The following is a 14,998-nucleotide window of genomic DNA, read 5'->3' on the forward strand; positions in this document are numbered from 1 at the left end:
AATAATTTTCCTAACAGAAGTGACAAAGCTGTCTGCTGAAAGTATTTTGAGCACTAGAGAAATGAAGATGGCAAACAAAGGGGAGAGCATTTGAAGTAACTGTCCTTAGGAAGAAAAACTGTAACAGTTCCTGTAAGAGAAATGCAATAATGACATTCAGGAACCAAATATCAGATAATATATTACCTCAATTTCTAGTTCCAGTTTGTGAAACCCTGTCTCAGAAAGAGATCCACAACTTCTGGGACAAATATTTTGTCTTGGAAGACTTCATTAAGATTTCTCTGCATGAAGGCTGGCTTTCAGACTAACTTCTGGACTGTGAACCGTCTTTGAACGTTGCACCCATCTCCTTCAACCATAAACTGCAGAAAAGAATTTTACCTTATGGCCATTTTCCAAGGTTTCATATATATGTTTACATTTATGTCTGAAAATATTTAGGTTCCTAGTTGCTAATTATAGTTACCCACTTTCCATTAGTAACTGCAAAAACTCTCAATGAGGCATCAGAAGCCTAAATATTTTCCCCAATTTCACTTCTCCTTAGGTTCCTGCTTCTACTTAAAATATTTATTCCAGATTGTACTCAGCTCTCACAGTATACCGATCTCTGCAGAAGTACTTAAAAGTAGGAAATACTTTCGTATTTCCCCCTCTTTTTTTGGAGCTTATGCTCTCATTTCAGTTTTCTACTCAAAGCAAGGATGCAGCAATTTATACCATCACAGGTAACAAAATACTTAGGAAGCACTTTTCATATTAAAGATGTTGCTGAGTTTTTCTAACAGGTGTTTGAAAAACTTCTAAAACATTAGAGACCTGCTTCTCTAAAGAAAATCTTTTCAAAGACAGTGCTTACTTAACAGCAACTCATAAAATTTTCCTTCGTAGTTTCTTCAGAAAAAAGTTAATCAAATTTTACATGTGTTTGCAAATTAGTCTGGTTTCTGTCTGTATTTTTTTCCATATGAGCAGTAGCACTGATCTCTGTGCACCTTTGCAACCTCAAAAAGTAGGAAAGCAAAAAGTCTGTTTAAATATCAAATCATGTTGATTCAAATTGGGCACTTGCTAAATGTCTTAACTTCTTAAAATTACTTTACTAAAAAATGTTGGACTATTTTTTCTGATAGGAAAGCCTACACACTTTGAGAATGAGATTCACTCACTTGATAAATTAACTTCATAGCAATCTGACTCTCACAAAATACCTGTATCTCTAAAACGAAGTGCTTTGTTAGAATTTCCCTAGACCAGAACGTAACTTCTGATGTACACTTGTTATTTATGCCTGTCAGAGAAATAAAGTTTGCTTAGCTTTTTAATGCCTTTCTCCCTAAACGAACGCAAAGTACTTTTAAATCTTTGTACCTATACCCTTCAAATTTACTCTACTGATAAGCACTTACTTAGGAGAAGAATAACTCCATAACTACATGCACCATGAACATGACATTGCAAAACACTTGACGAAAAAGCACAAATGCCTGAAACTGGAAGCTGTGAGACAGAAAAGCAGGTAAGCATTGATCAAGCTGGAATCTTGTGTGGTGTAAGCCTAGTTTAGAAAAGTGTGTGTCTGACAGGAGGTTTTGTTTTTGTGTTGTGAGAAGCTGGGTTTCTGAAGTCACACCATGCATTTCAGGCTTCCTATCCAAAATGCAGATTATGGAAAGCAAAGTGTCTTACAGTATTCACCAAAAACCCAAACCATTTTGATTGATTATAGTTTTCAGCTTAAATGATTGCTTCCATTTGATTTTTCTTACGATATTTTTAAGTGCAAATTTTCATAAAAGAAGCACAAAAGAAAGAAGAAATCAAATGACTCACTCAACCTGGGAATCTATTAATTTTTTGTTACAGTATACAAAATAAATTTTGGGACAACACTGATCCATTTGTTTTACTGTTTACAAGCTGCTATCTTGGAGAAGGCACAGAGCAGGTAATAGCTTCAGTGTAGATAATGAGTCTTTGGAAAGTTGCACAGGAGTCTTTTCTTTTTCATCTTTTCCCGCGAGCTACACAGATATCCTACCAACCACAGTGCAGAAAGAAGGTCAGTCTTCTTTGTTATAACAACACCACAGTATTTGATAGATGTCTCTTTACTAGTCAATTAAACAGGCTTGGAACTGTTCCCTGGCACCAGGGCCATTTGGCACAGAAGAACTGGCATCCGTACCACCAAGCTCTCTTTCTTGAAGGTAGCCTCATCCAGACTGCCTGCTGGGGCCAGTCACTAGCCCACGCTAATTCCTGAACTACAAGCAGGAATTGTTTGGAAAGGATACTAGCTGGCACAGGCAGAAGTAGACCAGCGATTGTTCTAACAATGTGACATTAAAGGCAAACAAGCTGCAGTGCCTGGGGATGATCCATAGCACTGTTTAATTTTCTAGTCTAGACATCACTGATAAGGCACCTTGAAACAGTCATAAACTACATTAACATATTCAGAACAAGGGCTCATATCTAGTTACCAACAACAGAGGTACTTTTCCCCAGCCCACACAGACATCTATTAATTTTATTTGTAGTGTAATACAACATTACATTTGGGGTAGATGATTTCATAAACTGGTGAGATTTATAGAACACAGATGAAGGCATCTAAAGGTTAGCCTGATAGTCACTCTCATTAAGGGCAGTAGGGAAAAGTAGAAACAATGACAATTCATCTTATAGCAACACAGAAATATAAAATAAATGGGAAGATTACCTCCAATCTGAAGGTACTCTCATTCTGCTGAAAACAAAGGCTGAAATATCTCAGACTTGGATGTCTAGCTAAATTTGGGAGAGATACCTCATCCAGAATATTCTACTGTATTTACAATAGCTAACGTGTTTAACATGAGGACTTGGCTTTCTTTTTGCCTAATGTGCAGGTAAACAGAAATGTGCTGTTGTGCATACACCAGACAGCTCTGCATTTTCAAATGAAATTTGACTCAAGTAGTGATGTTACAATATACATATATTTATTATGGAGATGTGAGCAAAAATTCTGGACAATACAGATCTTCATATCAAATTTTGTGGCTGTATGCAACCTCATGACTTACTGTCAGATGTCTCACAGGTCAACAAGGTGTGAAATCTAGCCAGCTCTCACATGTAAACATATCAATTTCTTTTTTCTTTCTTTCTTTTTTTTTTTTTTTACAGAGATTCTTTTGGAATATTTCCTGCTACTGTGAAAAAAACTACAAATACTTGATGTACCAAAGCTATCGGAGAGATGATACTTATACGTACTTTTGTTTCAAACACGTGCTGTGTTTCCAAAAATGTAAGATGAAGCTGCATTTCTGTTGTGTTGTATGCATTGCACAAACATTCCTTCAGACAACTGACCTTGCATATTACAATGAGTAACTTTGTCTGCAGTGTGAATCATCCCCATATTTCTGGAAGTACTCAAGACATTGATAAATTTTGACTTCAGTTTAGATTAGAGATCATTTTTGAAGTGAACCAAGACAGAATGACACTTCTGGAATAGTAAAAATCTAATCTACTTTTAAAATTACTATTAATTTTAATTGATTCTAGCTTCTCTGAGTAGAGCAAATAGCTTATGTTCTACATCCTTACAAATGATATTGGTATATCAAAATCGCAAGTATACTTGATGTTTCTTTCTTATATCAAAATGGCAACTATACTTGATGTTTCTTTCTTAGGCATCCTACAGCAGAAACTAAAGAGATTTTTCAGCAAACCTCTGATTATCGTACTTAGACGTATGCAGTTCTTCCATCTAGCATTCACAATACATTGATTTCCTAAGCTTTACAAGCACATACCATCCATCAAAGATGCTGATGTGCTGTAGGTTTAGACAAGGACCAACACTTTAAAGTAAAAGGGGTCCCTGAACAAAAATTGCCACCTACGTCAGAAGATACACTAATAATGTTTAGAAAAAAAGCAGAATTCCTCCAATCTGAAATTGGAAGATATAGGCTAAAACCACTTAAGCATGACTGAACTACAGAAGAGACTATGTACAGAAGACAGCTATCAAATGAACCTATCATGTTCTTTCACAGACATCTTTCACAGATGAAAGAAGTCATCTTTGCAGGAGGAAAAACTACAATCAAGGGAACGAACAAGAACAAGACCATTTCACACACAAGAGGAAAATTTTAGTGTGTTCATAGGCTGTAGCATTTCAGAAGCACTGGCTGAGAGAATAAGGGGGACCTTTCATGGGGTAATGCTGGCAGCCATCAGAAAAAATGCATTGTTCCACAAGAAATTAAAGGAATCATGTCCAGATTTGTTCCTTATGTGCCCTACAAATTAACCACCATATTAACCGTAGGTAAATCCATGTCTCCACACACACACCAACAGGCATGTGGTTCAAAAACATGCAAGCTAACTTGCTAGTGGGCTTGTGCAATTTGATCCACCAGGCACAAAAATGTATTGCCGTATTTTGTCTCCGTTTCCACCTGTGAAGGCACAAATTACTAAGCAGTTGCCAATTAATCATTTACACACTGATTTATTTTTTTCTGGAGTTGTCAGAGAGAAAAGCTATAGCCAAGCCGAAAGAATGAAAAAATCAAGGAAGTACAACTTTACTTTTCTAACCAGTAAGCAGAAAGAATGCAAGGCCGAACTACACCACATATTCCAGCCTTCAAATTTCTGAAACAAGATGTCTGCCACTAATCTGTGCACAGGTCACTTATTTTTCTCTTATTTCCTGACAGATGAAGCTACATGCTATGATTTAATGAACACTAATCAAATAGTGTTATTGTGCTCTTTTTATCTATTGTAGTTCCCATGGAAGTAAAGAGGAGGCATTATTTTTGGAGAGACCTATTTTGCAGGCTCTTTGTAGCCTGGGAACCCAGATCTTACCAATGACATACATGACAAAAAGTACCCCAGTATTTTCCAGACTCTTAGTTACTAAGGTCCCTGCGCCACTGAGCAGCATGCCTACATTTTCCTTTGTCTTCCTGTTGCTGATATGCTTCTAGACACACTTCTTTCAGCCCTTCATGTCTCGCTGCTTCCAGCTCCAGCTGAGTTTTGTTTTTTCCAACTCCATTCTTGCATTCTCAGAGAATATGTTTCTCCCAAGTAATTTATCCTTGTTTCATCCTTATGCTTAATTTCTTTTCATATTCCAGCTCAGACATGTTCAGCAGTTCATATATGCTTGTCCAAAATAGACTGTACTCATACTTTGAGGAGCTTGTCCTGAATATCACCATCTGTACTGAGCCTTTTGTCCTACAGGGCACGATGTTCTGTCAAGTAGCTTCCTAAACAACTGAAGATTAGTTATCCTGTAGTCTGGCATTGCAATTTTTCTCAATTCATTTTAATGATTTTAAGCTCCACTGCCTCTGCTGCCGATGCTGTCATCAGCCACCACATCCCTGTATCCTTGTTCAGGAGTAACAAGTCCATCAAAATATGTCCTCCATGGTGGCCTACTTGTGTCATGAATATGTCTTCTGATTATGCCAGAGATCTCTTGGATTACTTGAGTTGTGCTCTCCTGATTATCCAGTAGATATCAAGGTGACTGAATTTGCCTCTAAGTAACAAAGCTATCAACACTGAGATTTCTTTCATCTGTCTGCAGAAGGCTTCATTTAGGTCTTTTCTTGATCAGGTGGTCTGTAGAGACCACATAACATTTGTTAGTCTGCTCTCTGATCCTTACTCATCATAAACAACAACATAAATAAACATGTATATAGTCATGTCGTTATATAAACATATCATATATAAATATTTGTGCCTGCATCTTGCATAACAACTTAAACATCACAATTTGTTTTGTCTTACATCGTCTTTCTTACAGTTGAGAATAAATTGAAACATATTTGAATCAAGAAGTGTTATACTGGAAAAGAGAAAGTCAAGTTATTTTAATTGTAAAGAGGCATCCATGACAGTTACTCTGCCAGCCATAAATGTTAGTCTGCTGCTTTTATCCCACAGCCCTAATTCTTAAGTATCATCCTAAAACAGACATAGTACTTTTCCTCTGTTCTTTGCCCCTTCTCAGACTTCCCACTCTGAAAACCAGTGGGAAACTTCAGTACATTTGTACATTCTATTACAATTTTTTTTTTGAGAACAACTTTACTCTTGTAATATCATCCGCATCTCAGACACAGGACACTTCCAACACATCCTGCTTCTACCAGAACAGACTAAAAAAGCCCTTAAGTGCAGATAAAGTACTTCCTGAACTATAGATTTATTATTGAGCTATAAGCACTGTAAGTATGGGTTCACTGCGGTGAGGTGAGGACCTACAATGAGGACCTATGAGGACCTACAATCCTTCCTTGGTTCCTCTGCCCCTACTTCCTGTCTCCTGAAAAGGCAACAGTAAAAGGCTAAAAGAATGACAACCAGTGCTGAAGGTGAGTCACTGACAAATAAGCAGTATTCTCTAGAGAAGAAGTGCAGTGTTGGGATCCTGAAAAAAAAAATAATCGTACAGAAGGGCAATTGCATTTAAAAAAATGGAAATGGAAAAAGATAAAATATTCTTAGCATGTCCAGACTGGCTTTCCTAACTAAAGGCAGCTTCACGAGGATCTTGCTTCAACTAAAGGAGAACGAAAGGGTCATACAGAGCCTGAAGAGCCTGAATCAGAAAAACAGTTTAAAATCAGTGATCTGAACTACTTATAGACAAATCTTTTCCTACTCTCTCTCTCTCTCNAAAAAAAAAAAAAAAAAAAAAAAAAAAAAAAAAAAAAAAGGTGACACAACTATTTGACCATAATTTTTTATTAGACATCAACAGACTACACAAGTGGACTTTGGAGTGTCAGCCCAGTACATAAGAGTATACGAAATTGCCTAACAACCACTGTCATGACAGCTCATCTGGCGTTAAAGTACCAGTATGGAAAGAGTGCTTCTCTGCTTGAAGCACGCAAATGAATAACAGAGCTCAGTCTCAAAACTGATGAGATGAAAGCTAGAGATGCTTACTGGGACTCATGACTTGCATTTATGTTCTGTTCTTGTTACACCAGCTAATAACATAACGTGCTGCCAGACTGGGTACTACAGTGCTTTAATTAAGACCTCCTTCAGAATGCAGAGGTCATGCAAAATGAATGAAAACAGCAGGCCAAATTCAGAGATGATGTATATTAGAGTAATTTGCACTTCAATTAAACAGTACAATTTGCATAGTAAGAGGCTGCAATAAAGAGCTGGTAGCAGGGATGGTAACCTAGATTTTACCTTAGGATTGTTTACTTTTCTACTCTAACTATCCTGTCAAGTATAACTTATACTGAATAACTCAAATGACAACTTTCCCTACCACCTTTCTTTATCAATTCAATAAGCAATAATTATTAAAAAACATGTTTTTCTATAGATACTTAATAGAAATACAAGAAATTTTTGTTGGTCGGTTTTAGTAGTATCATGCTAGAGAGGAAACCCATCATCTTTAACTGATATCTACACTCAGAAGAAAAGAAACTGAACTGTGAGGTCACAAAATTTTGGCAAAGAAGGCTCCAGTGTTAAAAGCACAGAAGTGGTTCCCATGATCTCACATCTTCCAACAGCAGCCTTTCTAAAGTATCATCCCTGTCTGTAGAAATTTACAAGCCAGAGAGGTAATCAGCTGTGCATTACCATATTACAGGTTGTACAAGTTCAAAAATGTTCAAGACCTACTGAACAATGTCCTCCATAAGTTTCTATGAAGCTATAGTATTTCAAGATCTAAAACTCCAAATTATTTAGAAGCTGAATGCTTTATGTCATATTTATGACCAGTCATGCAAGACATCACAAAGGTCAGAAAGGAATGGCATAGTTCCTTCTGCTTTTAGGCCACTATTTAGCACATATCTCTGTATCTAGTTTCCATTCACTCCTGTTGGTACACAGATACAATTCACTGCATGAGGCCTTCTCTTTCCTTCTACATAGGCATGAGGTCTTCTCTTTCCTTCTACAAGATTCTCTTTCCTGGAGAAGCTGGCAGCCCGTGGCTTGGACAGGTACACTCTTTGCTGGGTAAAGAGCTGGCTGGAGGACCGGGCCCAGACAGTGGTGGTGAATGGAGTTAAATCCAGCTGGCAACCAGTCATGAGTGGTGTTCCCCAGCGGTCAGTGCTGGGGCCTGCCCAGTTCAGTATCTTTATTGATGACTTGGGTGAGGGCATTGAGAGCACCCTCAGTAAGTTTGCAGACGACACCAAGCTGGCAAGAAGTGTCGATCTGCCTGGGGGTAGCAAGCCCTACAGAGGGATCTGGACAGGCTGGATCTCTGGGCTGAAGCCAATGGGATGAGGTTCAACAAGACCAAGTGCCACGTCCTGCACTTTGGCCACAACAACCCTACGTGACGCTACAGGCCTGGGGCAGAGTGGCTGGAAAGTTGTGTGGGGGGGAAATGGACCTGGGAGTATTGGTCGATGCTCAGCTGAGCATGAGCCAGCAGTGTGCCCAGGTGGCCAAGAAGGCCAATGGCATCCTGGCTTGTATCAGAAATAGTGTTGCCAGTAGGAGTAGGGAAGTCATTGTCCCTCTGTACTCAGCACTGGTGAGGCCCCACCTCGAGTACTGTGTCCAGTTTTGGGCCCTCATTGCAAGAAAGACACTGAGGCCCTGGAGCGTGTTCAGAGGAGGGCAACAAAGCTGGTGAGGGGTCTGGAGCACAGGCCTTATGAGGAGCAGCTGAGGGAGCTGGGATTGTTCAGTCTGGAGAAGAGAAGGCTCAGAGGTGACCTTATCACTCTCTATAACTACCGGAAGGGAGGTTGTAGTGAGCTGGGGGACAGCCTCTTCTCTCTTGTAACTAGTGACACGACGAGGGGGAATGGCCTCAAGTTGCGCCAGGGAAGATTCAGGCTGGACATTAGGAAATGCTACATTTCTGAAAGAGTGGTCAGGCACTGGAACAGGCTGCCCAGGGAGGTGGTTGAGTCACCGTCCCTGGAGGTGTTCAAGAAACATTTAGACGTTGTGTTGACAGACATGGTTTAGTGGGGTTATATTGGTGGGAGGTGGATGGTTGGACTGGATGATCTTGTAGGTCTTTTCCAACCGTGCTAAGTCTATGAACCTATTATTTTATGATTCTGTAACACAGTATGTTGTATCAATTAGAATTTACAGTATTTGCTTTGTCAGCCCAAGTTTTGATGACCTATGTTTGAGAGCAACACAAAATGTATAACATACAACAGTACAGACAAGGATAAGCTACAAAGGATTAGGACTTTGCAGCAGACAGTGGACAGTGGCACTGCCCTTTGGGGTTATCTTAGGGTCCCTTGTTCCTAAGATTTGTTTCTAGACTTCAGGAGATGGTATCCTGCAGATGAGCAACATGCATTACAGAATCCAACACTGAACACATGAGACTGATTTGCTGTCCTCCATAAGGCAGAAATGTCCAACCGGCAGCCCATAGACCACATACACCCAACTTAGGTGCACACCCATCGCTCAGCAACAACCAAATCGTCAGTGTGCTATCAATGTTGCCTGAGCTGAAACCAGGGCATAGGCTCAAGTTATGACAAGTAATTGTATACATTTTGATGCACTGGCTGAATACTGTCCCATGAACAGCAAAAAACCTGCAGCTGTGCTTTCCATTGTGATAAAGGAATTTGAGAATAGGTTTCAATATTGCTGAAAAAATCATCACTTTTTTGATATATTTGTGACTCTGTATTCAGTCAGCATAAATACATGAGCTCCAAATTTTCAAATTGAATGTACAGAGTTACAATCAGATGTCCAAGTCAAAAATTTGACTCTACCAGACTTTTGTAAGCCCTCTCTTGCTAGAGAGAAATACTAGTATGGCAGTAGAGGCTGAACTATCCCATCAGCATCCCTTTAGATTTTGTTTCTGTGGGACAGATGGCAGCAGAGGGGCAGTGTGACAAACTGGTGTCTGACATGGAAGTGCGTATGAACCTAAGGTGTGTCACTGAATTCTTCTGTGCAGAAAAAATGGCACCCATTGACATTCCTGGATGCTTGCTGAACATTTGTGAAGACCGAACAGTAAATTTGAGCACAGTGAGGCAGTGGATAGTGCATTTCAGCAGAGTTGACAGTGGCAGTGGATCATCTCTGCTGGTGCAGATTTTAAGTAGTGCAGTATGCAGGCTCTTGTACAACACTGGTGAAAATACATAGCTAATGGTGGTGACTGTTGAAAAATAGTTTTTTTTGTAACTGAGAATTTGTTCTATCAAATAGTGTTATTGTGATCTTTGTTTCTGTTGTAGTTCTCATGGAAATAAACAGGAGGCGCTACTTTCATAGCGACCAACATATGTGCGGCCCAATACAATTCCTCTTCACTCAGTGTGGCCCAGATAAGCCAAAAGGTTGGACACCAATGTCATAAGGAGTCTGCAATAATGCCTTGAGTATTCTTACTCTTTCAGTGAGTCAGTCACCCTCTGATAGGGTCATCTTCTACATAGAGAAAAAACAGCAAAGTTACTGAAAAGAAACAATGGTCAGGAAACTTTCAAAGTGCTGTATATCTTACGAGATCACAAAAGTAATATTTTGAAAACAAGACTTTATAGAGTTTGCAAAATTAACATATTTTTCCGAATTTTAAAAAAAATTGTATTTCAAATGTGTTAGAGCACAAGTATAAAGGGAAATTTCATAGAAAGAAACAGTCTTATTCTCTCCATATGAAAAATAAATAGAAACCATCATGAAAAGGAGATTAAAATGCCAAAAGACAGTACCAAGAAAGAGATTTGTCATTTATCTATCTTTGGATCACTGCCATAGTATGGCTGCCTTCACTCAAGATAAGTGACAATTACAAGATCATTAAAAAAAAAAGAAGAAGAAAGCTCTCATCTAGTATTCTCAAAACCTACTCTTTATTTTCATTTCTCTTCCTCAAAGCTTTTCTGTAATAATTATTTTGACATCTGATTTTTTGCCCTAGGGGGATATTCAAATGAGTGATGCGCATTATAAAGATAGAAAAGTGTTTTGCACTGTCCCTTAATCCTGATAACAATAAGCTGTCTCTTTATTCCTTACCATAACATTTTTTTACTGTGTCTTCCCCTTTGTCTCTGACACTGCTCTTATTGTACAGTATATTCTTAAAATGCATAGTATTTCATTATTAAAAATTATATCTGTGGTGATAAGTCATGGAGCAAGTGATTAAAAAACACTCTTAGGAATAAAAGTGTAGAAGGTATTGCTCATTTTATGTGAATGAATCCAGCTTGAATCTCTCCTCTTCAACATGATTTATTAAGAAAAGTAATTTTTGGAAATACCTAGTGATAGCATATTTGTATTCCCAAAATTGTCATCTGGTCCTTCACTAATCCTTCTCCATTACATGTGTAACTGGAACTACTGAAAGTAAAAGCAGCCTGATTGTTTTAACTGAGAGAATATATATTTCCTCTGTCTTTATTACATCATTTGAAAGTATAGAATTCCCACTTACAGCTCGGTATGTCAATATAAAGCCTATCTTTATCTACTTGAAACAACTAAGAAATAGAAGACCATGCTGAAGTATATTTTTGGCAGCTTCACTGCTCTCTCCACATCCTGATCAGCACCCATGAAAAAGCTTGTTGTTCCTGTGAGTGACTGTGGAAAATCAGGAAGAGAATGAGGGTTTGGAACAAAAGCACCCTGCTTTATCTGCTCTCAGGATACTAATAGGCAGTTTGAGAAATTGTATTGAGCATTTTATGGATAGCGTTTATCTACCTAATTAGGTCATATTCTTAACTTCCTTTAAATTCTCTATTTTTTAACATAACTTTAATGTACTTTTGATATATTAAACAATTTATTCTAAAAAGCTTTCTTTAACGGTGTTGATTCTTTTTTTAATCTCCCTATATTTTTATGCCCCTTACTGAGGTTCTATAACTTATAGTTAGTGAAACCTAGGATTCTCAAAATCTGGGTATCACATGCAAAAAATAACTTTCTTAATTTGCATTGCTGAGGCCTTCTCTATTCCTGCTTATTGAAGAACATAATTTGTGTTATAGGTGAATAGTAAAAATTTGGGAACACGGTTAAAAATCTGGAACTTTATAGGAAGAATTAATATTAGAAAAATGTTGAGTCACTGACTCATAAAAAGATTATACTGAATCATAAAAAAGAGTGAGATTAGATTAATATTCTCTTTTCCGGTCATTATTACAGTTGAAAACAAAGTATAGGGTACAAGATGAGCATTTTCCCATGATGAAGTTCAAAGATGGAAGTTTTTTGTTCCTCAGACTGATTAACAATTTTTGAAGAGTATAATTCTGCCATGATTTTTGTGTTAATGTTATAAAATATTCTATCAAGGAAAACAAAAGATAAGGTTATTATATTACTTCCAATACCTCAAACCTTTGACATGAAAACATACAAATCCCAAACTTGTATTCATGAAGAATAAAGAGGATTTGTGGTCTTCTTTTCATTTTTTTTCTTTCTTTATTTTTTTTTAATTGTTTGCCTTCTGTAAGTATTATTGGAGATTTTAAGGACTGAATCATTGGAAGTTTTATAGTCTTCAAAATCAGAAAAACATTTAAAAATGCACAAAGAACTAAAAACAGCCCACCAAGGCTTTCTTCAGTGCTTCATAAGACAGAATGGAATTTCATTCATGTAATTTTTAAATGAAGAATCATCACATTTTGAAATCATACTTAACATTTCATTAAGAAAATGCTATAAACAAGAATATAAATTATGCTAATCTTGTGAAAAGAGTATCACAATTGAAGTTTCAACCTCCTATACCTGAAAATCTGACCATATCTCGGCATTTAGTCAGTGGCTATACAAAACGACTATGAATTATAGCATTCTACTATGTTTCCCTCAAAATTATGGCTACCTATAATGAAATTAAATACCCTCAGGATGCATTGTCTGTAATGTCTTTATTCAAGAGCATAAAAGTGATTGCAAAAGAGCATCAGCTGTCAGAATCACTGTTGGCTAACCCAGAAACAAGATAGAGATGAGCAGAAATCATTCTTCAAGGACACAAACTACTGCTACATCTCTGGGCTTTCCATTCTACATTCTGCTCCATACACAACCAGCCTTACTAGAAGATCTTATTTAATAAGGACATCATGTACTTCTCCAGCAGCACAGTAGATGTACTCTTTCTGTCTTTATGCCACAGTCAACAGAAAAATATTACAAGAAAGTGATCAAAATACTAATGTTCAAATGGGAAGAAAATGTTTCCATTTTCTTTGGAACTTCCTAGTCTCAGAATGCTCCATACTGACTTCAGAAAAACTAGGGCTTGTTTTGCAAGTCCATGGCCTTTCCCCCTCCCAGAAGACTTGACAGAAGTTGTGCTTGAATGGATTCCGTGAGTTATTTCCTTTGCTTGTGTAACTTTTGTCCACAGAAATATATAATGACAAGTAGTAGGATTTGCACATTGGCCCAGGTTCAATGATAAATTTTCATAGGAATTAAACACATATGTCCTTTCAGCAGTAGAGGAACTTTCTTAATTTTTTTTTAGTATTCAGAATATAGTGGAAGAAAGGGAAATTCAGGAAGGTCAGCCTCAAAAAACAAACAAACAGAAAAAAAAAAAAACGAAACCTAAAAAGCATAAAAACAACAACAAAAAGAAACAATCACAAAACACAGCAAAATACAAATGATTAGGCTAGTCTCCTTCCTCCTTTTCTCTGTCAATATCCTAAACAAAACGATTCACACAATTAAAACAAGATTACACATTTCATTTTAAAATGGCACTTTTTCAAACTATATTTAGTATTTTTTTTCAAAATTTAAAATATAAACAGGAAATATGAATTATAATTTAAAAAAGCATTTTTATTCATATTAAACTTGTCCTTATGATCGTCATTCTTTTTTCTGTGTTATTTGACTCAAAGTGCATGATGTTTTTTATACCGAGAATACAGATTTCAGGCTTTGTTATGCAAATCATATAACTGTCTCCAAATGCTCAACATACAGAACACAGCAAATGAGAAAATAAACATTCAGCATCCAGTAAGAAGAGGACAACAGTGAGTCTATACTAAAAAAAAAATATATTAAAAAAATAATCAATCTAATTCCAGTCTTGTTTGCTTTAGTTATAATTAATGCAATCACGAACAACAAAATGTTCAGATGTACATCTTCCATCTAATTTGTACCCAAAAATTCCTTTGAGAATTTTTAGCAATAGTAGAGTGACTTAATCCAGTGGAAAATTCTAACACAATTAAGAAAAAGAAAGCAACAACTGCTGATGTTTCTCTTAAGAAATAGTTAATGCTCCATTTACTAAGTTTTGAGTTGTTACACATTTACAGGAAGATTAAAAATATGATTATTACTGTGCTAACTTAGGTAGACAGCCTACAATTTCTGGCTATGTTAAATAATATTTGTGGAAGAAGAAATTGCAAATGAAATGACATTTAGGGTCAAATGCAACAATTCAAGACCAGCTTTAGACCTTTCCCAGCAGATACTTAAGTGGGCAGAATTCATAAAAACTTCAATTACCAGTTCTAGTAAAACTCTGTGTTATAGTTCCTTTTTCATCTTCTATTTATGAGAAACACATTTCACACTGTGACAGATGAAAATTAGCACCTCCTTTTCCTTCAGAGCAATGTTTCCTTTTGCTTGTATCTTGAATTTCAGTTGTATGCATAAGATTGTATATTATTTTAGTCAAAGATTTGAAAAGGCTACAGTGTCGCAAAGAAATCTTTATAAATTAAAAGCCAGAGGCTAATTAGAAAACTGAACAACAGTGTTTTAGAAATCAGTTCTGGCAGTATGAATCTGCACAGCTCTGTGATGATGGTGCCACAGCATTTTATACAGACTGAGAACTGGTTTCATCAAAGACTGCAAAGAACAGCTTCAAGTTTTGAGTATATCCTAATGACGACTTAATTGCAGCTATCTTCAAAGGTTCCTTGAA

At 37.0% G+C, this 14,998-nt stretch overlaps 1 protein-coding gene across 1 annotated transcript in view; it reads right to left on the reverse strand.

The window, feature by feature from the left end:
- Positions 1-14,998, reverse strand: part of ITGBL1 (integrin subunit beta like 1) — a 130,190-nt gene that overhangs the window by 49,147 nt on the left and 66,045 nt on the right. The window lies entirely within an intron of this gene.

The sequence above is a fragment of the Numida meleagris genome, chromosome 1, assembly GCF_002078875.1.
Source record: "Numida meleagris isolate 19003 breed g44 Domestic line chromosome 1, NumMel1.0, whole genome shotgun sequence".
Classification (NCBI taxonomy): domain Eukaryota; kingdom Metazoa; phylum Chordata; class Aves; order Galliformes; family Numididae; genus Numida; species Numida meleagris.